The following is a 24561-nucleotide window of genomic DNA, read 5'->3' on the forward strand; positions in this document are numbered from 1 at the left end:
CATTTTTCTTTTACTGAAAATGTGTACTTTACCTAATCAAGTTTAACATCACTAATCTGTCCTCTAGCTCTGCCTCAGTTTCACATATTTGGTAAACTTTATCCACCAACATGTAAAATAATGCATTCAATCTTTTGCTGGTGGTTTTAAGGGCAGCATTAGTATTACCTAGCACTAACAGGCTACGCATATTCATGGATATATATATATATATATATATATATATATATATATATATATATATATATATATATAGTTTGCATTCTTTTACTGTAATAATGCTGGTTGCCTCTTTTGTATTCAGTGTGCTTTCAGTTATATTGACTACTAGTTACTTTCTTGCCTTCTGTTTAAAGCTAACTAGTTAGCATGAAAATTTTCTGCTTCTTGCAAGTTTCTGTATTTCTCTGTTCAAGAAAATGCATAGCCATGACTTTAGAAAATCAAACCATCATTTTTTCAAATGTAAGAAAACATTTGCTAATCATCAGCTATATGGTTGCCATACACAGAGCTTGTTAATACTGAGAAGGCATTCTAATTGACTAAGTATACCACAAGTTCCATGGATGTAGATTTCCAGAGTCTATTACTGTATGTGGTAATGGTACCACACGGTATAAATCCTATTTCAGAAGCTACAGCCGACTCAAAAATATGCATTAAATTTACTGGAGCAACTACCTGAATGTGTTGGATAAAAAATGTCTAAAGACAGAATCTTCTTACAAATGTAGATCCCAATTAAACTGCAAACCATACAGCAACAAATCTATAATGGCTGTCAGTACTGTAACAACATTTATGCATTATTCATTTTTATTTCTACAGTACTCTACTTCTTGTTCTTATGACACGGCCTACCAGCAGCTTGCACCTGACACCTCTAACTAAAAGCAGTCAGTCCAATTGCCAGAATTAAACTTTCAGAGAGACAGTAGTGGGCAACCCTGCTAGCAGCAACTTCAAAATGGTGTCTTGCCATGGGGGAAGTAGATCAATGCTGCTTACATCTAATGTACCAGATCGTCAAATTTAGTATTTTAACATGAAATAATCGATGACCACATCTGTTTAGGGCTAATTACATGATGGTTGCCTCAGCAATGTCACACCAAGCAAAAGCATTGGCCAAGCATACAGAACACAGCTAGCACATGAACCAAGAACCCCTGAATACAGAATATCAACTAACAAAAACATGGGCCCATAGACCCAGGGAAGTATGAATGCTAAGGTGTATGGAGTGTTTCAAAATGTCTTTGTAATTTGTGCAAAGAAGTGAGCAGAATTACAGAAACTGTATATTAACAACTTTCTGCAATATTAAGGCAAGCTATATAAATCATGAAACAGTTAATTACAGTCTCCCACAAATATACACACACACACACACACACATATATATATATATATATATATATATGTATATATATATATATATATATATATATATATATATATATATATATGTGTGTGTGTGTGTGTGTGTGTGTGTGTGTGTGTGTGTGTGTGTGTGTGTGTGTGTGTGTGTGTGCGCGTGTGTGTGTGTTGTAGTCCAGCATTACTTTTAGTTTGTCTTTATGCACTGACTCATAATGGTAGCAATACATCTCTCCTAGCTGCCCTGGTGACACAGAGGAATTACATGTAAACCCATGATGTTATAAATACTTGTAAAGGGATATTCAGAGGGGTCATCCTTGTGGTTGAAACATGTCTGTCCATTAAACTGTATTATCCCATTTACCCAGTTATATTTTCAGGGACCACTGACAGACCACAAAACACATACTCTGATACACACATAAACATCACTAAGAACATCCAAGACACATCATATATTCTGTTACATCTCCTAAAACCACTAACAGACCACATAGCACATCACACATTCTGTGGTTCATCAAAGCACCAGTAAGAATATACAACATGACACACACTGTGCTACACATCCAGCCATATACCATTAACTGACCACACAACACTTTGATGCATATACAGTTAACACTAAAAGACCATAAAACATGCCATGCACTGCTACATATCCAAGCACCACTAACAGGTAATGCAAGATGGCATCTACTTCACTAAATAACTAGATGTCACTAAAAGACTATACAACACATCGCACATTCCTATACACATCTTGATACCACTAATACAACAAACAACACATCAGACAATCTTCATATACCACTCTTCTTCTTACATAGACACTACTAATGATGCACACAACATGTTGTATGCTATGAGAAAAATCTAGATGCCAGTAAAAGATTGCATATTCCACACCTTTTTCACATATAAACACAACTATTAACCACAGGAAACATCACAAATCTGTTACACTTCAAGAAACCACTAAGAAACCACATACTACATAACATACCCTGCTGCACATCCAAGATCTCTAACAGACCACACAAGCCACCATATGTATCATACACAAAGTACTACATAGCCAGATGCTACTAACATACCAAACAACATATCAAACACTTTGCTGCACATCCAGGCACCATAAAAGTATATGCAACAAGTGACACAGAATACTACGCATTCATGCACCATTTTTTAAACAGGAAAATTTAAGTTATATACTTACCATAACTATGCATCTGTGTTGTTTATTTTCATTCTTCCTCAACAAAACGGTTCAGATCTGATCCTCGGATCTGACTTGACCGCTTTCTTTTGCAGTCTAGGATTCAACTTTCAAGCTCCTCCTTTTACCCATAATGCCCATGATCACTGCTTTATCTTAGATTGAGTTTGTTGCCTTTAAACTATGTTTGAAAAATGCAATGTAACCATAACACTGATAGAAAAAGATGTAGTAGGAAAGAACAGAACTAGGGCTCAAACAGGAACAATGGTTCCAGGCAAACTCCATCAGGTCTTTCCCAAAGACAAAGAAGGGGGAAGGTGGGAGGAAAATTAAGGAAGAATGAAAGAAACAGCACAGATGCATAGTTATGGCAAGTACATAACTTAAATATCTGATGTTGTCATTTTCATTTGTTCCTCAACGAATGTGATAGAGTCCCCATCTATAGTAACCTTGGGTTGCCCTCATGGAAGGATGTTGTTCTAGAGTGCCACAGAACCAAATGCAGCTCTATTCCTGGAGATGGTGTCCAATTTATAATGAGCCATAAATGTATGAGCTTTAGACCATGTGGCAACTGCACAAATATCATGACTGGAAGCTCTGAACCGAAAAGCAGATGATGTAGCCACTGACCTAGTTGAATGACTGTTTGGTTGTCTTGGCAAGGACAAACCTTTTAAGGACTACACATGAAAAATACAATCAGTTATCCATTGGGTTGTTGCAGTTTTTGAGACAGGCCTACCCAACTTGTTTTTGGCAAGGGAAATTAATAATTGATCAGTCTTTCCAATGTCCTATACTCTATGAAGATAGAAACAAAGTTGTCTATTTACATCTAAAGAATGAAGCATTTATTTTCCTTTATTCTCAGATTTACAAAAAGAAAAATCTAGCAAATCTAGACTTTCCACTGTGTGATACTTCAAACCTCTTGTGTCAGAAGCAACACAGGATATATGCAAATTACCCCTTAAGGATATCAGGTGTTTCAGCTGGTTTACCTTCATGTGTGCATTTTGCACATGGGCGAATAGCAGATGTGCGAAAGGACGTTTGCAAAGTTTGCAAACATCGAACACAAAAAGGTTCAAATGTGTAATGAGTGAATGCACAGTTACACTCGCTCATTGCAGATTTGGCATTTTGGGAGGAATGCACTATAGTGGGGATCAGAAAATGGTCCCTTTCCTCAAGGTAGTGCGATCTCGGAGTTAGTATATTAAAGTAGGGGGAGTGTGGAGGGCACAGCCCCCCACATGGGGGGTGCAGGGGGGCTTGCCCCCTGCTTTACACTTCATTACATTTTGTATTTGACATTTATGTTCGAAAATCAGCAAATCTGCTTTTCGATTTGCTGATTTTCAAACATTGGAAACTGTTGCGGTTTTGTTTTTCATGGTTACGATTCACTCATATGATAAATCGCACGAGTGTGTTTCACCTTTGTCAAGGTAAACCATTTCAGCTAAATGGCAATTCTGAATATCTATGACTTTTTCTTTTACTTTTACCTTTAAGTCTATTTATGGACAATTGAAATTGTCCATAAATAGACTTAAATAAACAACTAAAAACTCAAAAACGTTCAATACTACTAAAACAAAACACACACTGGAGGCAGAATAAATTTAGCGCAGGTAATTCTGAAGAAGTTCTGTAATAAACGGGATGAAAGTGCTAAATTTATTCTGGCTCCAGTGTGTGTTTTGTTTTAAATAGACAACTAGACTTAAAGGTAAAAGTAAAAGTAAAAGAAAATGTCATAGACATTCAGAATTGCCATTTAGCTGAAACACCTGATATCCTTAGGGCAATTTGAATATATCCTATGTTGCCTCTGATACAAGAGGTTTAAAGTATCGCACAGTGGAAGTCTAGATTTGCTAGATTTTTCTATTTGTGTTTTTTAACCAGTTGGTTTTCCTGTGTGACATTTTTACTCATTGTTTTATTCTCAGATTTAGGGAAGAAAACTTGCAAATTGATGACTTGATTGATATTTGCTTCTGACACAACTCTGGGTAAGAAAGATGGATTTGTATGTAAGGCAACTCTGTCCTTATGGAAGATCAAGTAAGGCAGTTTTGAAGAGAGTGCTTAGAGCTCAGAGACTCACCTTTGAGATCATGTTTGCCAATGACTGATTGAGAGACCATTCGTGAGCCATCAGAATAGTTCTGCTGAGCCTGTCCGCAAGTACATTTGACTTCCCCAGAATGTGCATCACTGTAAGAAAGATGTTCAATGACATCACCCATTGCTAAACTCTCACTGCTTCTTTGCAAAGTGGGTTCTATCTGGTTCCCCTGTTTGTTGATGTACCAAACCACTGACATATTGTCTATTTGAACAGCAATTGTCCCCAGAGGGAGAGAGTTCTGGAAGGCCTGCAGTGCTAATAGGACCACTCTTATCTCCAGGACATTTATGTGCAATTTGGTCTCTACTGGGGCCCATGTGCCTTGAACAGTTTGTCCCAAGTAATGTCTCACCCCACCCAAACTGGGAGGCATCCATGGTCAATGTCGTGATGGGAGGAGGAAGGATAAAGGGGAGACCTTGGCAAATCTCATTGGATTGGATCCACCATACTAATGAGTCCTTGCATACCCTGGATAGTTTTATTGATAATTATAAGGTTGGTGTAGAATGAACCATTGCACTTGTAAAGTCCACTGAAGGATTCTCATGTGAAAATGAGCTGTTGCTATTAAGGTGATTGCAGCAGCCATCGATCTCAGAGCTCTTAAAATCAGTTTGGCTGGAGGAAAAAGATGAGACAGGACCTGATTCACATGTAACCTTAGAGTAAGAATTCTGCTCTGCGGTAAGAACACTTGAAGATTCACTGTGTCTCAGTGATCCCCTATAAACTCCAAGACTTGCACTGGTTGAAGTTTGAATTTTTATTTAGTTACATTTGTTTACCAGGAAATTCTGACTGGACACAGATCCTTTTTCAGCAGAGGCCCGGGGAGAAAAGCTCCACAAGTACAAATAAGTAAATATTACAATAGTAAATGAGTTTACTGTAAACAACATGACATGCAGAGTACATAGATTAATAGTAAGAAAAAAACATACAATAAATACTGAGTAATAGACTGTTGTTACAAACTGAGGAGACAAATAAAGAAACCTAAGGGTTATACTGATAAAGCATGTTTAGTGGCAGATAAAAATATATAAAAAAATATAAAAAAAGTTGTACTGATTGGGTAGGAGTTTTGTTAGTCAGGGATGGAGCAAGGGCAGAGCCAATGCATTTTTAGGTGAGACATGAGAGTGGTTTTGAATAGACTGCTGGATCGTAACTTGGTTATTGGGGGGGGGGGGGTTGTTTCATAGTTTGGATATGGCACAGGAGAATAGCGCTTTTCCTGCTGAGTTTTTGTGTTTGGTGGTTAGAAGTAGATTTTTGCTGTTTGATTGTAGGGGCCTAGAGGAGCAGTTGGGTTGGAGTAGGTTTTGAAGAGATGGGTTCTTATGAGGGTGGTTTACAAGTCTGTGGGCAAATGAGAGTTGATTCAGGTGAAGAAGTTGTGGGAGTTCAAAACAGTCAAGTTCCCTAAGTGAGTTACAGTGGTGGCTGCGGTAGGATGTGCCCATTGCAAATTTTGCAATTTTATTGTAGCAGGTTTCAATTCTGTTTAGGTCAGACTGTCTAAGGTTGGTGAGTATGAGAGAGGCATAGAGTAAGATTGAGATTAGTTGGGAATTGGCAACAGAGGTTCTAGCTGCCCTGGTTAGGTATTGTTTGTTTCTATATAGTGCCCTGAGTTTTTTTGTGTACTTTTTATGGTAAGAGATTTATGGAGGTCAAATTTGAGATTGTTGTCAATCTCCACACCAAGAAGTTTGATGTACTCTGATGGGGAGATAGTGTTGTTTTTAGCATGAATGCTGAAGTGGGTGGAAGTTTGGTCAGATTTGGAGGGTTGGAAAATAAGGAGTTTGGTCTTGCTGGCATTGAGTAGAAGTTGGATATTGGATAGCCAGCTTTCTACAGATTTTAATGACTCTTGTGTGATCTTTCAAAGTTCTGGTAAAGTGGGGGCAGAGCAGATGAGGGTGGAGTCATCTACGTATTCTATGAGAGTAGCATATTTAATGGAGGTATGAAGGTTGTTGGTGAATAGGAAAAATAATAGGGGGTCAAGGATGCAGCCCTGGGGGACACCGAGAGTTATGGGGAGATGAGGGAATAGCTGATCTTGCCAAACAACTGATTGCTGCTGGCTGGACAGATAGCTATGGAACCAGCTGGTGGCAGAGTGGGAAAAGGAGAGATTAGTGAGAACAGAGAGAAGTATATTGTGTGATACCATATCAATTGCCTTTTATAGGTCCAGAAATATAGCGGTAGAGAATAAGCCATTGTTCTTATGTTGTAGGATTGTGTTGGTGAATGACAGCAAGATGGTGGTAGTGCTGTGATATGGCCTGATGCCATGTTGGGTTTTGGAGAGGAGATTATTAGCTAAGAGATACTTTAATACCCGAGAGTTAATACATTTCTCAAGGATCTTGGAGAGTGGGGAAAGGATGGTAATGGGGCAGTAATTGGAAAGGTCAGTGGAGGAGCCACCTTTGTGTAGGGGAATGATGTGTGAAATTTTCCATAGAGTAGGCTCATAGCTTTCTGATATGGAGTGGTTAATTAATATGGAAATTGAATAGGCTAGGGTGTCAGCTGCCATTTTGAGATATTCGGATGGAAGGTTGTCAGTTGCAAGTTTTGTGGGCTTAAGTTTTGTCAGAAGTCTTTTTACATAGGAGGTAGGTACTGCAGAGAAGGTGAAAGAGAGGGTGGGGATTGGGGTTGAGTGAGGGGATAGTGGATGAGGAGTGTTGTTTTTTGGCTAGGATAGTATGGTTTCAGTGAAGTGTTTGTTAAAAGAGTCAGCTATACTGCTGGAGGAGGAGGAGAGGATGGTAGGTGGGGGTGGGGTGCCTAGTTTACTTGGGTGGAGTATGGAGTTTATTGTGGACCAGAATTGCTTAGGATTGTGATGGAAGGAGTTTAGGGTGGATTGATAGTAAAGGGCTTTATCTGTTTTTATTTGCTTTTTAACCTTGTTGCACAATTCAAAGAAGGCTTGCCTAGCAGAGGGGGATTTTGTTTGGCACCAGTTTTCCCATGCTTTATCCCTAATTTTTATCAGGATTTTGCAAGATGTATGGCGATACCTAAAGAGTTAGTCAACTGAAGAAGATAGTCTCTGGCTGTTATAAATAGATGCCTGGTTGAAAAGGGCAGGAATCTAATAATTTATATAATGTTGCTTAGGTTACATGATATACATCAGTAAATGTGAAGTATAATGTTTGTAAATGTGAACTTGTTAATACAGTTTGATTACTTTTATATAAATGTAAATTTGCCTATGTCACAAGTGTAAATTCAATGAAGGTGTTTAAAAAAATAGATGCCTGGTTGATGAGGTGAGAAGCCAGTCGTCTAAATAAGGAAACACCCTGAATCCATACAGTCTTAGATGAGCTGCAACCACTGCCATGTATTTGGTGAACACCTTGGGGGCTGTGGTGAGACCAAAGGGCAGGACTCTGAACTGATAATGACTGTCTCCAAGCAGGACACAAATGAATCTTCGGGTTAATCTGTTCATTTTTATCTTATAGTATGCATCCTTCAGATCTATAGAGCACATCCAGTCGACTATCTGGAGCAATGGTAGAATGGACTGAACTATGACCATCCAGAATTTGGAGTTCTTTATGAATTTGTTTAGATAACTGAGATCCTGGATGGGTTTTAGGTCCCCTGTTTTCTGTGGCCCTAAAATAACCTTGAGTAAAAACTGGATCCTCTTTGGACTGTTGGGACCTCTTGGATGACTTTTGTCTAGCAACTTTTGGATTTCCAGAGCTGCTTGCTCCTCCTGATTGGGTGGAACATTAGGGAGACTTTTTATTATCCTTGGTAGATTTTGTAAAAAGGGAAGAAAATATCCTCTGGATATGATTTTTTTTACTGATTTGTCTTTTGTGATAGCTGCCCAGGCTTTCGGGGTGCAAACACAAGTGTTCCCCAACTGTCTCTAGAGAACAACAGTCAGGTAACCTTTCAAGAATGCAGGAAGGGTCTATCCAAAAAAGAATCTCGAGAACTTGATTTTGCAGAGCCCCTCTGCCACATGGGCAGCATCTTCCATTATTATAATTATTTCCCCCTCTGCCTCTGGGTGAAAAATCTCCATGTGAATCTTGAAAAGACCCTTTAGATTTCTGAAACCACATTTTCTTACCATTGCACTGATTTCTTGAGAAATATCTTTGCAAATAGAAAAATGGATTCCTATGGCAAATAGGGTCTTTCCATCGTATTTACTACAGGAAAGTGTCTTTTTAACAATGGGCTCAAAAAAGGGAGGATCCATCAAAAGGAGCATTGATGACTGACCCTTTAAAGGGCTCCACAAAGACGCATATCCAAGCATGCCTCCTAATGGATAAGCCTGTACCTGCGGCTTGTGAGGAACCTTCAGCCACTTGAGAGTTTAACCTCATGGACATGTTTGGTATAGATTATAGGGTGGCCAGTCATGAAGAATAAGGTTTTACTTCCTCCACCAACATGGCCCAGGGGTAGAGTTTGAGAGTTCCTTTATTAAGTCCCTCTGTAACCTAGTAAAATGTGCCAGGTAATTCAGCAATCATATAGCAAAGGTTGCTGATACATATACTCACTTTCCATAGTGGCCTAATGGTTAAGGTGTTTGCCTTTCAAGCACAAGGTGTAGGGTTTGAGTCTCACAAGGGATAATTGGCTAAGCTTAAAATGGCTTGTAAGGACAGTTAGCTTAGTAGTCATCTGTCCAAAGTCTTAGAGTCTCTGTCAGGGGGATAGACAGAGGAGCTCTGTTCAGCTAGTTCCTTTTTTGTGGCTGCAGCAAAAACCATGGCAGCTTCAGGTATCCCCTTGGACTAATATTGCCTGTCTGATGTTGCACTTACGATATTGGATGGGCTCAATGGAATTTGGCTCCTTCCATGCCCATCCACCAGGGGAGTAACCCAAGATTTATTTTACTGTTTTTATTATTTATTTACATTTGTTAACCAGGTAGTGTCCAACTGGGCTAGTAGCCTGTTTTCAGTGGAGACCTGGGGAGAAAAGCTCCAGTACAATGTCAATAGAATGACGTTTATTAGTTATGTACATAAATAAACAATACATTTTAACACAGTCACATGAACAGTACAAGTAATGGAGTGAAAGAATAAGAATACAATTCAACAACTTTCATAATAACAATATGTATTGTTGGAAAGAGAGCAGTGTGCAAAAAACATACAAAGACCTTCAGACATTGTCAATATGTGAGCTGGATTGTTTGTCACCCTTTGTTTATTAACAGTTATTTAAATCTTCTATCTAGAAAGGTGTTAGTGAAGTAGAAAAGGAGGAGGAATTAGCCAGGAGCTATACAGTCACAGAGCCAGTTACTACTGAGATACTCCTTTAAGGCTTTTTAAAAAGAGGATAGGTTTGGGTTAGTTTGGATGTGTTGAGGAAGAGAGTTCCAGTCCTTAGCTATTTTGTAGGAGTAGAGGGAATCACCATAACTTTTGTGAGACTGGGTAACTTTTAGCATAAGTTTGTCAGATGATCTAAGGGATCTACAGGCAGAATTGGGCTGTATCAGGTTTGAAAGAGCTGGGCAGTTACTGGGGTTGTGAATGACTTTGTGAGCAAACATAAGTTGGTTTTGTGATAAGAGATTGGACAGTTCTAGCCATATGAGCTGTTGAAGAACAGAGCAGTGATGTGTTTTATGGGGCTTATTGGCTACAAACATAGCTATCTTGTTGTAGCATGACTCTAAGTTATTCAGGTCAGTCTTACAAAGGTTGGTGAAGATAACTGAGTAGTAAAGGAGGGAAGATAGCAAAAGTGATCTAGCTGTGGATAGCCTGGCTTCATGTGTGAAGTAAGGTTTGGCTCTATAGAGGGTGCCAAGTTTGGAGTGGACTTTTCTGATTGTTATGGAGATGTGTTTATCGAATTTTAGTCTATCATCTATTGTGACACCTACTTTGCTCAGTCGGTTCTATTATAGTACCATGAGAGGAGTGAATAGTGATGGGGGGGTAAGCTGAGCATGGATGATTTGTTTGTAAAGTTCATTAACTTGGTTTTGTTTGGGTTAAGGATGAGTTTATGGCTGGAGAGATAATTCTCAATGTCTTGGAATGCTGATTGTGTTATGTGCTGAAGTTGTTGTGGTGAGGGGGCTGAACAGATAAGAGAGGAATCATTGGCATATTGGATGATGGTTGCAAGTTGGGTGGCTGAATGTAGGTTATTGGTAAATATGGAGAAAAGGAGAGGACCAAGTATGGAACCTTGGGGTACCCCAGTGGTGATAGGTAGGAGTGGAGAGAGAATGTTGTTCCATTTTGTAGTTTGTTGTTGGTTAGTCAGATAGCTGTGGAACCATGTGAGAGAAGATGGGTTGAGGTTATAAGTTTTGCGTTTATTGAGCAGTAGTTGATGGGATATGGTGTCAAAAGCCTTAGACATGTCCAGGAAGATTGCTGATACTAGCTGTCCTGCATTTATAAGTTGGCAGATGGTATTGGTAAAGGATATAAATGCTGTATTAGTACTGTGTTTAGGTTTAAATCCATGCTGGGTGAAGGATAGTAGATTGTTAATGGTGAGGTGATTCACGAGTTGTTGGTATATGCATTTTTCTAGGATTTTGGCTATGGGAGAGAGGATAGCTATGGGTCGATAGTTAAAAATATCTCTAAAAGGGCCACCCTTGTGGAGCAATATGATGTGGGAAGTTTTCCAGAGGACAGGTACATAGTGTTCATAGATAGATCAATTGATTAGGATTGAAATGGGATAAGCAATGGATGGAGCAGCTAATTTTAGAAATTTGTTGGGTAGTTTGTCAGCAGCAAGACTGCACGGTTTCAGTCTGCCTAGGAGTTTTTTATGTATGCTTTTTGGATGGGACTAAAGGAGAACGAGTTAGTAACTTCAGCTGAAGGTGGGGGGACCATAAGTGGTAGTTTATCTTTGTTATCTAGGAGGGTAGTTATGGAGGTGATGAAGTGAGAATTGAACTGTGAGGCTAAGGGTTCAGAGGTATTTGATGTGGTGGGTACAGGGGGTTGGGATTTTACTAGGGTTAAGCAGGTAGATGATGTTTTGCCAGAACTTTTGGGGGTTATTCTAATACTTTTGTTGACAGGTTAGAAAGTAGTTTTTTTTTGTTGAGGATCACTTTTTTCTTAGCTTGGATTCTTATTTGCTGATATTGGAAAATATGGCCTTTGTCCTCGGTCGTGTGATATAGTGACCAAGCTCTCTTTGTTTGATTAGAAGTTTAGCTTCATTAGATTGCCATGGTAATTGTTTAGATTTGTGACATATTTTCCTGATGGGGGCAAGGTTATTTAAGATGTCAAGAAATTTGGTGTTAAAGTATTCTACTGCAAGGTCTAGTTGTAAGTTCTTTACAGGAGACCATCACAATGTTGGAGTAAGAAACTGAATGTGTCAGGGGAAAAATTATTTTTGTTACAGGTGTATGTGAATGGGATGGTGGTTTGGGCTTTTACTTTTTCTTGATTAGAAATGTAGAGGAATGGTCACTTAGTGTGATAGGTAAACAGCCAGCTTGGTACCCCAGGTTAGGCTTGTTGGTTAGTATCCAGTCAAGTAATGACTGTTTTTTAGAGCGTTTGTCAGTGCTGGTAGGACAGCTTATGGTTTGGGTGAAACTATAAAGATTAATAAAGTTGGTGGGGCAATTAGAGTTACAGGAGAGCCAGTCAAGGTTAAAGTTGCCTAGGATGATAGTTTCCTGGTTAAAAGAAGAAGTGGATCAAGGCAGAAGGGATTCTATACTATTCTGGATGTTATTTGGAGGCAGGTAAGTGGCTATAATAACAATGTTTTTTTATGAGTTAATATGTAGATGTGTGATTAGAATTTCGGCCTTGGGCATGTCTGGGGGAGTACAATATGTAGACAGGCCAGACCTGAAAACTTCCAGGAATACCAGTTCCTTCTCAGAAGGGTTCTGGGAAGACCATCTACCTTTTTGGTTCAGAATTTCTAAAATGTCTCCAAATGAGATATCTTCTGGTGGAGATCTGGGGGACCCTTCCCCTTCACCAAAATCAGTGTCCTCTGTCAATGATTCCTGAGGAGAATCTAAGTGCCTCCTTTTGCACAGTTTCTTCCAAGGAACCTCTTCAGTGGGATATTCTGGAGAAGTGTCAGATGAAAGAGGAAGCCCTTGTGCAGGGACCTTTTGGAAGCTCTTATGGGTTGGCTGCCCCTGTGGAGTAAGATGATGAGAATTACCACTCAGATCCAGGGGAGGAATGGGGACAGGATCTGAAGAGTGATAACTGAAGAATCCCCTGGACTGGAGGAAACCCTTTCCATTACCTTGAAGGCAGAAAATCCAGGAGAAGTGGAAATCAGCCTCCCTGGAGCTGAAGCTCCTGGATCAGCTAATGTTCCATTCTTTCTGTGTTCAACCCTCAAGGAGGGAATCATACCCAAGTTGTCCAATGCTGAGGCACTGAGAGGAAGTGACAGCTCTGAAACTCTCAGAGTTGACATCATCCCCTCAGATTCCTTTTGCTCTGAAACACTTGGAGCCAAACAGATCAGGGAAAGAGTCGGAGTCAAGGAAGGTAATATTCTCAAATCCGATGTCTTGACTCTCAGAATCTACGGATCCAACAACTCTGAAACCACAGGTCAGAAGGAGTCGATAAAGGGTGTGAAGGTTGCAGACTCAATGATCCAATGGGGGATGGAGCCTGAAGGACTCCAATTGGGATCTGAACTCTAAGGAACTTTCTCATCATACTATCCACATCATACTCAGAAAGACTCTGGGAAGACCTGCTGGAAGAGGATGCTGTGGGAGGACAAGTAGTCTTTTTTGGAGTGTCCTGCAAAAAAGGAGACCTCAATCTCAGAGAAACTGGCTCTGGAGAGAAGTATGGAGACCAGATCTGAGACCTGCCTGGGCATGGAACTGGCTCCTACAAAGTCAGATCCAAAAACTTTTTCACCTTAGGGGTAGTAGGATCCAGCAAGGTCAGAGCCGAGACCTTTTTTTATTTTTGATGGCAGCTCTGAACTCAGAGAAGAAGAAGGAGATTGGACCAGGGAGTGGTTTCTAGACTCCATGGTCTCCAAGTCTTCTGACTTCTCAAGGGGGTTTGAGCCCCTGATTTAGAAGGAACTGCAGAAGAAGAAGCAGGCAACAAACCTTTCAAAATTAGCTTATTACGGCTCTCACTTACTACCCTGGCATTAAAACCTGCACCGATTTCACATGAAATCTAAAGGTGAGCAGGGTTTAAACAATACACACTCTCCATGTAGGCATCAGAATTGGGTATCTTATGCCCACAGGAAGTGCATTGCTTTAAAACTGGTAGGTTTGTCTTCCATTTCAGAATACTACACCACAAACCAAAAACAATTTAGAAGGCAAACAGTTTTTTTTTTTTTTTTTTTTTTTTTTGAAAATGAAAAGAAAGGAAGAAGAAAATACAGCAATGGTCCAAAAATTACCTTAGGAGAGGTAAGAAAAAAGATAAAGACTACCAATGATGGTAGGATAGAGTCTACACTAAGTACCTAAGTAGCAGAAAAAGTCTAAACAACTCTAAAAAAAGGTGAGCAGAGGAAGGTATTGAAGTAAAAAAGATTTAGTAATAAGACAAAAATATATCAGTCACAATTGACTAATGAATTGCCTAGAGCTCAAGAGCACAAAATCCCGACCGATTGCTAGAGGACAAATGAGATCTGAGATAAAGCAGTGATCACAGGCATTATGGGTAAAGTGAGGAGCTCGAGAATCACATCCAAGACTGCAAAAGAAAGTGGCCGAGTCAGATCTGACTATTGGATCCGAACCCATTCGTTGAGGAACCAATGGAAATGACAGCATCAGATCATCTTTATTACATATGACATAAGCAATCATACACTTATATTAAATGAAAACAAATCATATTGACATCATTTTAGTTTTAAAGATTACACATCACAAACCACGCTGTCCTAATTTTAGTTCCAAACATTATACATTACTTAGAATCTATACAGTCATTGTCAGTCAAACATTACATAGCTCATTCAAATCCTGCCTTCTTTGAAACCTTGTTCCTCCTCTGCATGTATTGTTCCCTCAGTTCCTATTTTTTTCTATGTAATTTGTTCCTACTCTTTTCTAAAGATCCCAATTCCAGTTGTTTTATCTCTGTTACTATATTCACTACTTCTAGTGCAATTGGTTTAGACTTTGATTTCCATTTTGTAGTAATTACTTTTTTCGGCAGCCACCATAATTAGAGTTAGCAAGGCCTTACTATGTCTAGGGAATTCCGATTCTGTGTCACAGCTCAAAAAAAAATCATTTCATTAGTTACACCAATTTGCTCACCCAGTATTTCTGACAGAATAATCTCCAGGGGGAATCTTTAAAGTCTGCCAACTCATTACACTCCCACAAAATATGTTTCCAATTACCTCTTTCTTCCTCTCAATACTTCCAACATTTGCTATCTATCTGAGGAAAAATTCTTTGGAGTCTACTTGAGGTATAAAAATACCTAGGTAAACACTTCCAAGCAAAGATCCTAAATTTTTTAGACTTTGTTGTATATTTGGGAGACATACACATATATCCCCATTGTTTCTTTGTGAATTGCTTATCCAGTCTCTCTTTCCAATCCTTTCTAACATCCTCTGATTGGTTCTTATAGTTATCATGAAATACCTTCTATACTCAATTATTCCTTTTTTAACAGCAACATCTGTTCTAGATTCTACAACAAACTCTACCAGTGCTGCTCTTTCACTTAGGAGCTCCCTATTTCTTTCTCTGTGCCTATACTCTAATATCAATCTGTGATAGGGAAGGCAATGTCTAGCCTGCAGTCCAATCAATTCTTGGACTCTTCCCATTCTATTACCTCTTCCTTTCTAATTGTTTGCTCCCAATACTTTGATTCTTTTGCCAGTTTTCTCCAATAAATTCCAGCGCCCTCTTGCCTAGTGTTTGTATCCCTAATTGCAGTCATCCCTATCAGGATAATATCCTTTTTCCATTCCCTTGTTGGCTTAATTCTTAGAATACTTTCCTCTAATTTATGAATATAATATTCTATATGGTTATATTTATTCTCATTAAAGATCTGCATCCATAATCCCAGTCTCTCCTTGTTTCTTGAGCTTCCCCCATTTCATCATCATCAGCATCCATTTCCACTTTGAATTATAGGTTTCTGCTTGTGCTATGTATAGGACCCTTAACTGTGTAGTTCTGAAATATCCCTTCAAATCAGGTAATCCCAAGCCACCTAGTTCTATGAGAAGAATCAGATTATCCCACCTGACTCTTGCTGTCTTCCCTTCACAGATAAAATCCTTCAGCTCTATAAATTTCTATCCATGACTTCTCCTCTGGTTGATAAAATATGCCTGACTTGTGTTTAAAATAAAAGGGACTAAAAGCATTTAACTGCTTGTATCTTTCTACCCATATCCATATAACACAGCGTCCAATGTCTCAGCTTCTGTATTATCTTTTTAGTCTCTTCCCACATATCCTTAGACACCACACCAAAATAATTTTTCATTCATACTCCTAAGTACTTCATTTTATCATGTCCCAATAAATATGGATATTGCTGAAAACAATTTGTGTGTGGGTACATAATGTACAGCTACTGCCTTTGTTTTAGCTTCACTAATTTTGTATTCCAAAAAGATTTGAAACTGCCTCAGAATGTTCCACAACACTGAAATGTCCTTTTCTGGTGTTATCAGGTGTAAACTAATGTCATCTGAAAATAGAGCTGGCTTTTTTGACTACTATACCAATTATATCCTTGAATTTCTGTGCCCCTTATTTTCTTTGCCAGTGGTTCTAAATATAAGGCAAATAACAAAGGGGAAAGCCTGGTTCCTCTGCTCAAACAGAAATTATTACCCACCCACTTTAATTTTCACTTCCAGTCTCTCATATATCCTCCTAATCAATCTTATAATTTTATCAGGGAATGCAAATGCTTCCATTGCACTGATCATAAAGTCTCAGCTTACTCTGTCAAATGCTTTCTCTGCATCAAGACCCACCAACAACATTGGTATTTTCTTACATTTTACTTCCCTCTGGAGCATCAGTGCTCTGTTAATGTTGTAAAATGTTTGTATCTCCTCCGTTAAACCACATTGATAATATCTATCAATGTTGGCATCACCGTTGTCATTCTTTTAGCCATTATAGACATAAACACTTTATAATCATTGCTTAGGATTGAAATGGGCCTGTATAAAGCTGGATCTGATAGATCTTTTCCCTCTTTAGGTTTACAGCCACCACCGCTTTCTTCCAGGATGTTGGTACTTTTCCTCCTCTTAAAATACTGTTAAAAAAACCTTCCATGTCATTATCATTTTTTCCCTCCTAGCTTCCAAACTTCAACAAGAATGCCATCTATTCCTGGGAACTTCCCTGTGGATTGGTTATATATCACCATTTTTATCTCATCTCATCCTATCCTGTTAGTAATTGAGCCTTGCCTCCCTCTAACCTTGGCATATTTAATTCTTCTATACACTTTTCTATTTGTACCTTTTCTTCCTTTCCATATTTCTCTGCTGTATGCAGACTTTCATAAAATTTCCAAAATATTTCTAGTACCTCTGCAGTATCTGCTATCATATCCATTCACTATTAACACATTACACAACATATTGCCCATGCTCCTACATGTCACCACATCACTAATTGACTATATAATAGATCACACACACTCTCTGCTACATATTCTGATACCACCAAAGTCTACACAGCACATAACACCAATACTAAATATGGAAGCGCCACTAACAGGCTACACATCACTCTGCTACATGTCCGTACACAACAGACCATACAGTATGTCACACAGTCTGCTGCATATCCAAATATCACTAACATACCACAAAAAAGTGTTACAACCTCTAACAAATGTCCAAACATAAGATATCCTGCACTGTAATTTATTTATTTATTTTACATTTCTTAACCGGGAAAGTCCGACTTGGAACAAGACAATTTTCAGCGGAGGCCTGGGGAGAAATGCTCCAGATGCATGTCCTTGTAACATGGGAGAAAACCAGAGCACACAGAGGAAACCCACACAACCACAGGGAGGACAAGCAGACTCCACTTCAGCTGAGAATAGAACCAGGGAATCTCTTGCTGTGAGGTAACAATGCTACCGCTGCGTCACTGTGCCATCCTAATTTGCATCCAAACATCACAGAGAGAAGCTCCCACATAAAGTACATGGAATATAGATCAAGGTGAAAAAAGGTACAAAATGTCATGACAGGCCACATAAGATAAAGGTGCCACTAGTAATCAATAATTCAGCACCAGAGCCAAGCAGTTACCTATGAAGTAACACAAGCCATGTCTATAAACTGCACTGGTAGCATATACCAGAACATAAGTAACAAAGTAGACGTGAGGTGACTGTTGAAATCTGTACAGATAGTGGCTAGACATGATCCAGAATCACCCACAGATGGGGAAGATATACAGCAAACTGGCTACATAATGTGAAAGGAAAAGGCCACATGTGTAGAACATCAAAGGAAACAACACCATCAAGATTACCATAGGCTGACAGCATTCATAGCCAGATAGAAACCCAGGAAGGCAAAGGTTCATTACAGCACAGTAAAACACCTTGGATGCTATACGCAAACATGATACCAACAGGATAAGCAATGGAAACAGTGAAGATACAGAATGTCAAAAGCACCTAATAATTTATGTACAACAATGACAAAAACTACACATAACCTCCTAGTACGCCCTGCAGTATGTAGGCACAAATGCATGTATCTCCTTAATTGCCACCAGATCCAAGATATCACAATAAAAACAGTGAAGCAAATCAAAAGATAATGCAACACATTATGTGTTATCATTTACAGAAAATCCTCAGAAGAGTAAACTTTTCTACTCTGTGATATTTCTGCATTCATGATTTATTAACATCTCCTCAATGCCCCCACTGTAGGCTATACTAAACTGTATAGAGGGAAACATTATAGTAAGCATTATATGATGCATTTCCAGTGGAATACATCACAACACATCCACACTGCTTTGAGCTGTGGGCAGTGGTATGGTTTTCATATCACAGACTGTCCAAAACTGCAAAATATAAGAAGACTACAGATGTTTTATGCTGAGACACTTTGTGTGTGTTTCCTTGCCAGCTTAAGCATTTAATTTTCCTTTCAAAAAAATGAAGTACATGTTGCACCCTGTGTTAACCCAAGCATTTAACTCTCCTCACAAAAAGTGGGAGGTGCACTGCCTCATGCACTGGAGAAATGAGATTCTGATAGGCAGCAGCAACCTCCTCATGAGACAGGAAACTCAAAAGCTAAAAGCTGTGTGACCTATACTTTGAATGACGGCTTACTGTCATGTAACAATGCACATCTGTTAGCCTGTACTTGACTCCAGATTATCGAGATGAAGTGGAACAGACAGATATTTATCAACATAAATAGAAATGTTCTTGACAGATTTGACTGCTGCCTTCTCAAAGTCAGTTTTCAAAAAGTTAGGAGCCAGCTCTGCCTTCAATGTTTTGACCCTTTTAAAATGCATATCAGACATGCTGCTTCAATACCTCTCAACTGTACAGATTTTCGCAGAATATCCAGATTTTTAGCTCATATTTTTAGTGTGTTCCTCATAAAATTTGTGGTTTTCTGCAAATCACTGGGATGATCTGAGGATTGAAGTCACTAAATAATGACATACATTTGAGTTTCAGACTTCAGATCCTTCAGAAAATGTATGTTAAAACAAACCCTGTTACTCTAGTTTATATTTAAAATATTCCCTACTTTTGGGCCTTTGTCCCTGTTCACAACACAGTGGTGTTTTGAGAGAAGCCTTCATATGTTACATTTAAAAACTCATTCTGCTTTAGTGGAAAATATGACTGGTTAAAGTATCTTTTTATTAGTAAGCTTTCATGCATTGTTCCTCTTCCTGTGGTGCTATATGCTTGCATAAAACAATGAATGGACATGACTGCTTGCATGACCTCTTCACTCAGGCATCTTGTCTCATCCTGTCTTATTCCTTGAATGTATGTCTTACTACTTCATGGCACACACTGCTCCACAAACCAACATGGCTGTGGCATTGAAGTAGAACAGTACCTCTCTGTTTAGTCTAAGCAGAAGTGGGTGTGGCTTGTGTGATTGACAAATGAAATGGCCGTGATGCTGTATGCAAATGAGGCATGATTCACTGGCATGTAGATTTGACAGTGACATCATGCATACATTGGGTTACTGTTAGGTTTTGAACATTATGAATGGAGATCGCGGATGTGCATGGAACAGGAATTTTACCCATTTCCTCACTGTAGTATAATCTTGGAATTGGTATATTTAATTTGCAGGGGGTGTGGGGGTGCAAAGGAGCTGCAACCCCCTCCACAAACATTAAAAAACAATTGTTGTTTTTTTTCCTTTTTTTCTGCAATGTTCCCCTCCAGCTAACCTGCTGAATCCCAGATGAATATCCATCCAGCTGGTGAAGACATCACTGTGAATATTCATTGGTAATTCCAACACATCACTGGGTCTTGGGTGGTGGGTGGGGTTTAGGCGGGAGCTGCTACTGCACACCCCAAGAGTTACTGTTCTACAACACAGTCCATGGCTGTTAGGTCTGAGGCATGATGATGTCATACACTTTTAAGGATCTTTACCCTCTTATCAGAGGCATCATGGCACCTTTCCTCTTGCAGCCTATTATACTCCAAACACAGCACAAGTATGCCTGTTATTCATGCATTTTCTAGTCTGTACACATAAATGTCTAGTTGCCACTGTCTGCATTTTTGTGAGACTGTCATGTAATACATACAATCACTGATACTGTGGCTGGGCTCAATGGCAATAAAATATTTAGTATCTAACAGTACCCCTGTGTTTACTACAGTGTTCCTATATGGGTTGAGTAAGGTGATCAAAATTGTACACTTGACTCTCCCAACATTTTAATCTGTACATTAGGGCTAGTTGTGCCTTACTACATGTGTTTTTGTCCTCAAGCTGTCTGTGAAAATTACTTGTAGCAGAATGTTTGTTGTGTATTCATGCAGTACACTTATTTTGTCATCCAGTTCCTGTGACATTCCTCTGAATCGCCTTTCAAGATTCAAAACTATGTGCAGTGCACTCCTAGCTAGATCCCAGAGTAGACATAACCAGTTCTAGCATGATGTATTATCATTAAAATTCTAGCTTATTTGCTCAGAACAATTGAAAGTTCTGTATACTAGGATACTGGTCCTAAACAAGTGAATAAGTAAAGGTAAGAAGTGCTTATGTGAGGAAGGCTACCAGAAGTCTCAAAGGGAAGAGCAGGGACTGCTAAGTGACCACATACTGTTGGGCACAGTGGTACTTATACAAGGTCACAGCCCAGAAATGTTGTCTGTCTCCACAACATAGACGTCAAACAGCATGAATGGTAAGTCAGCCATAGTATAGCAGTCTCCGGCAAGAACTGTGCAAGAGGATGTGGCATTTGCTTCAGAAGAGGTGGATCTACTACTATCTACAGAGTCACCAACAACAGCCATACAACAGGATGCAGAGTTGTAGCAAGAGAGTTTGGTGTCTGAGGTGACATATTCGTTCTGCACCTCTGGACCCCTTCCCTGTCCCCATCACATCCCACAGCCCAACCCCAGCCTACACCACAAAACTGAGTTTCAAAAGGATAATGTTGCTAAGCAGGTTTATTAGTGAATTATGACAGGGTAGCTTCACCGACTCTTGTACTTCTTTGCAACAGCAATGTTCCTTCAGTTTAGAGAACTCTTTACAAACACTGGCAGCAACTGCAACAATCCCAAGTCCTTTGCAAGAGCCCATGCCTGTACTATTGTTAAACAAAAATTAGATTGCATTCTTGACAAGCACTGCTAATATGCAGTAGCACCGCATCAGACTTAATGAAATGCTAACTGCTTTATCAGAAAGATGTTACAAAATAAAGAACTGTTCTTGACTAGCTATTGAAGGGAAAAAAGGCAATAGCAAAGCATAATGCATGCTTTAAAAAAACAGAAAATGAGGCGTCATTATGAGGATACAGAAACACAACATAATTTTTAAAACTAGAATGTCCCACTGAAAATGAGTCAACTGGCAACCCAAGGTTACTAGGTTGTGAGCTAAGGTGGTGTGAGTGTAGGGTCAGGGATCTCCATCCCCACAAACACTTGGGGAGCTGGGGGGAAGGTGAAACAATTTAAAAATTAAGTTCTAAATATTCTCAAAGGCAAGTCAGGAGATGTGCTGGATAAGCCAACTGATTTTGCTAGAGATCTGTGTGCCCTTCTGGAGAAGTAACTGAATTAGGTCAGTCTGAAGGCTGCTATGTACTTGGAAGCCACAGGATTTTAGATGCTGTCTGGTACATTTTTAAGGCTTTTAGATAATTTTTCAATACTCTGATCCATGTATCTGAAATACAATATTATGTGTGTTGCAATGTTAAACAGTAAAGGTGTACCATTTTCTGCAGTCAGAGATTACACTATAAAAATAAGGTTTAGCCCAAAAACACAATCATGCCCAGATCAAACCACTCTGGGGAAGATCAAATTAAAAAAATGCGTACAGTGCTGTCAGGGCTTTAGTACTACAAACAATATACAGCATTAGCTTAAAATGTATACATACCTTCCAGTTTCTGATCTTTGAGGCCATTCAATGTTTTTAAAGCAGGTACTGCAGACAGACTAGAAAAATATATACTTGTTTGCAAGGGGAAAAAACTGCAATGTGGCAGCTTCTGAGAGAGAGGGTTAAAGTACAGGAAAGGGTTTAGCAGGTTTTAAAAATAAACAAAAGTTGCACAGCTTATTATGGCTAAGAGCAACAAACTAGACCACATTAAACTTGAACTGTAACAAAATACAAACCAACAGAATTTTACATATGAAACAAAATGTGCTTTTACTGGTTACCTTTATATAACTAATGAAAACAGAATAAGCTGTATGTCGGACTCTGAATGGTGGGTAATCAAGTGTATCTGGATACAGGCATATGCAAGTAAAGTAAAACAAGTGGATCCATATGTAGTTGTAAGGTGTAAATTCACTACCACCACTACATCCCACACCTCTTTATTTAAGGAATACAAATTTCTCATGATCTAGTTATGAAGCATTTGATAAACAAAATACATTTGTGTAAGTTGAACTTACCATAACAATATATATTAGAATAATCACTGCTGCAGTAGCCTTAGCTGTATGAGTTATATCCTGTCAAGGATATAACGTCTGGCCAGCCTCTAAATCTTCACATCACCTTCCACATGCCCAACCTGAACATAAGCAGATCGAGCTGAGTTGATTAAAATAGAAGTTTGAGTGCAAACCCCTTCACAGCATTCCTGCTAGCAGACAGAGGTTGACTGAGCCCAAAAGACAATACTAGGAACAACGAAAAATAAATGTCTACACCCTGGCATTAGAAAAAAAAGGGGGCGGGATGCAGCAAGGGGTCGCTACTGCAGCAGTGATCATTTGAATATCTACTGTTATGGTAAATTCAACTTACACAACTGTACTACGCTCTTCATACTGATCACCACTACAGTAGCTTTAGCTATATGCGTAGATTACTACAGCTAACTATATTTGAGAGGTGGAAGGAGAAGGGTCCAGGAGCCCCTGGAGAATGGTACTAACAAAGCTTGATCTAGACTTACAGAAGGAATCAAGTTTAGAATGTTTTACAAAAGTCTCCACAGAGGCCCAAGCACCAGCTTCTAGAATACTTCTAGAATCCAATCCTTTCCAAATAGCCATAGATGAAGCCAAGGCCCTAGCAGAGTGGGCCTTGACCCTGCCTGGAATACATTTGTTATGGTAAGTATAACAAAAAGTGATAGTCTTAGACAACCATTTGGAAATAGTCTGTTTTGACACAGGTTGTCCCTTCTTCTTACCTTCACAAGAAATGAACAATTGATCTAAAGATCTGAAAGATGTAGTGCTGTCACGATAGTACCTGAGTTGTCTCTGGACATTCAAGGTATGGAGTATCCTGCTTCCCTTATTTTTAGATTCAGGAAAGAAAATGGGGAGATGGAGAGTTGTCTTAAAGTAAACTTGGATACCATTTTAGGTTTAAAAAAAGGATTAGTTCTCAAAGAAACCCTGTCTCTATGGAAAATGAGATAGGGTTGACACATCATAAGAGCTTACAACTCAGATACCCTTCTTGCAAAGGTCAGAGTAATCAGCAAAACTGTTTTCCATTTTAAAAACCAGATTATCTCATTCAAATGGAGCAAGTGTTAGCCTCTCTAACACAAAATTAAGATCCTAAGGAAGGCCCACCAGTTTTCTAAGAGGTCTATTATGAAAAAGCCCTTTCAAGAGCATTTGATATGAGACTGCATTGAAAGAGGAGGATCTATGGGCAGACATGCTGAAATGGCTGATAGATGAACCTTGTTAGAGGAATAAGAAAGGCCATAGGATAGTAACTCACACAAATATTGTAAAAACAGAGAATAACTAGCCCTAAATGTGTGCTGTTCATGTTGTTTTTGCACTACCTAGAAAACCTTTTCCATTCACTAATATATGATTTTCTAGAAACAGGCTTTCTTGCCTCCATTAGTACCTACTGCACATCCTCAGAAAACAGGTGCCTAAAAGGAATTAAGACCCTATCATCCAGGCAGTCAATTGAAAATGATTGATATTGAGGTGTATCAAACACCTCTGGTTTTGTATGAGTAGATACAATATATGAGAAAGTGAGTAGTAATTGCAGAAGGGAGAACCACAGCTGCCTG

Source organism: Protopterus annectens, chromosome 6.part1, assembly GCF_019279795.1.
Source record: "Protopterus annectens isolate FY-2018-M chromosome 6.part1, PAN1.0, whole genome shotgun sequence".
NCBI lineage: Eukaryota > Metazoa > Chordata > Ceratodontiformes > Protopteridae > Protopterus > Protopterus annectens.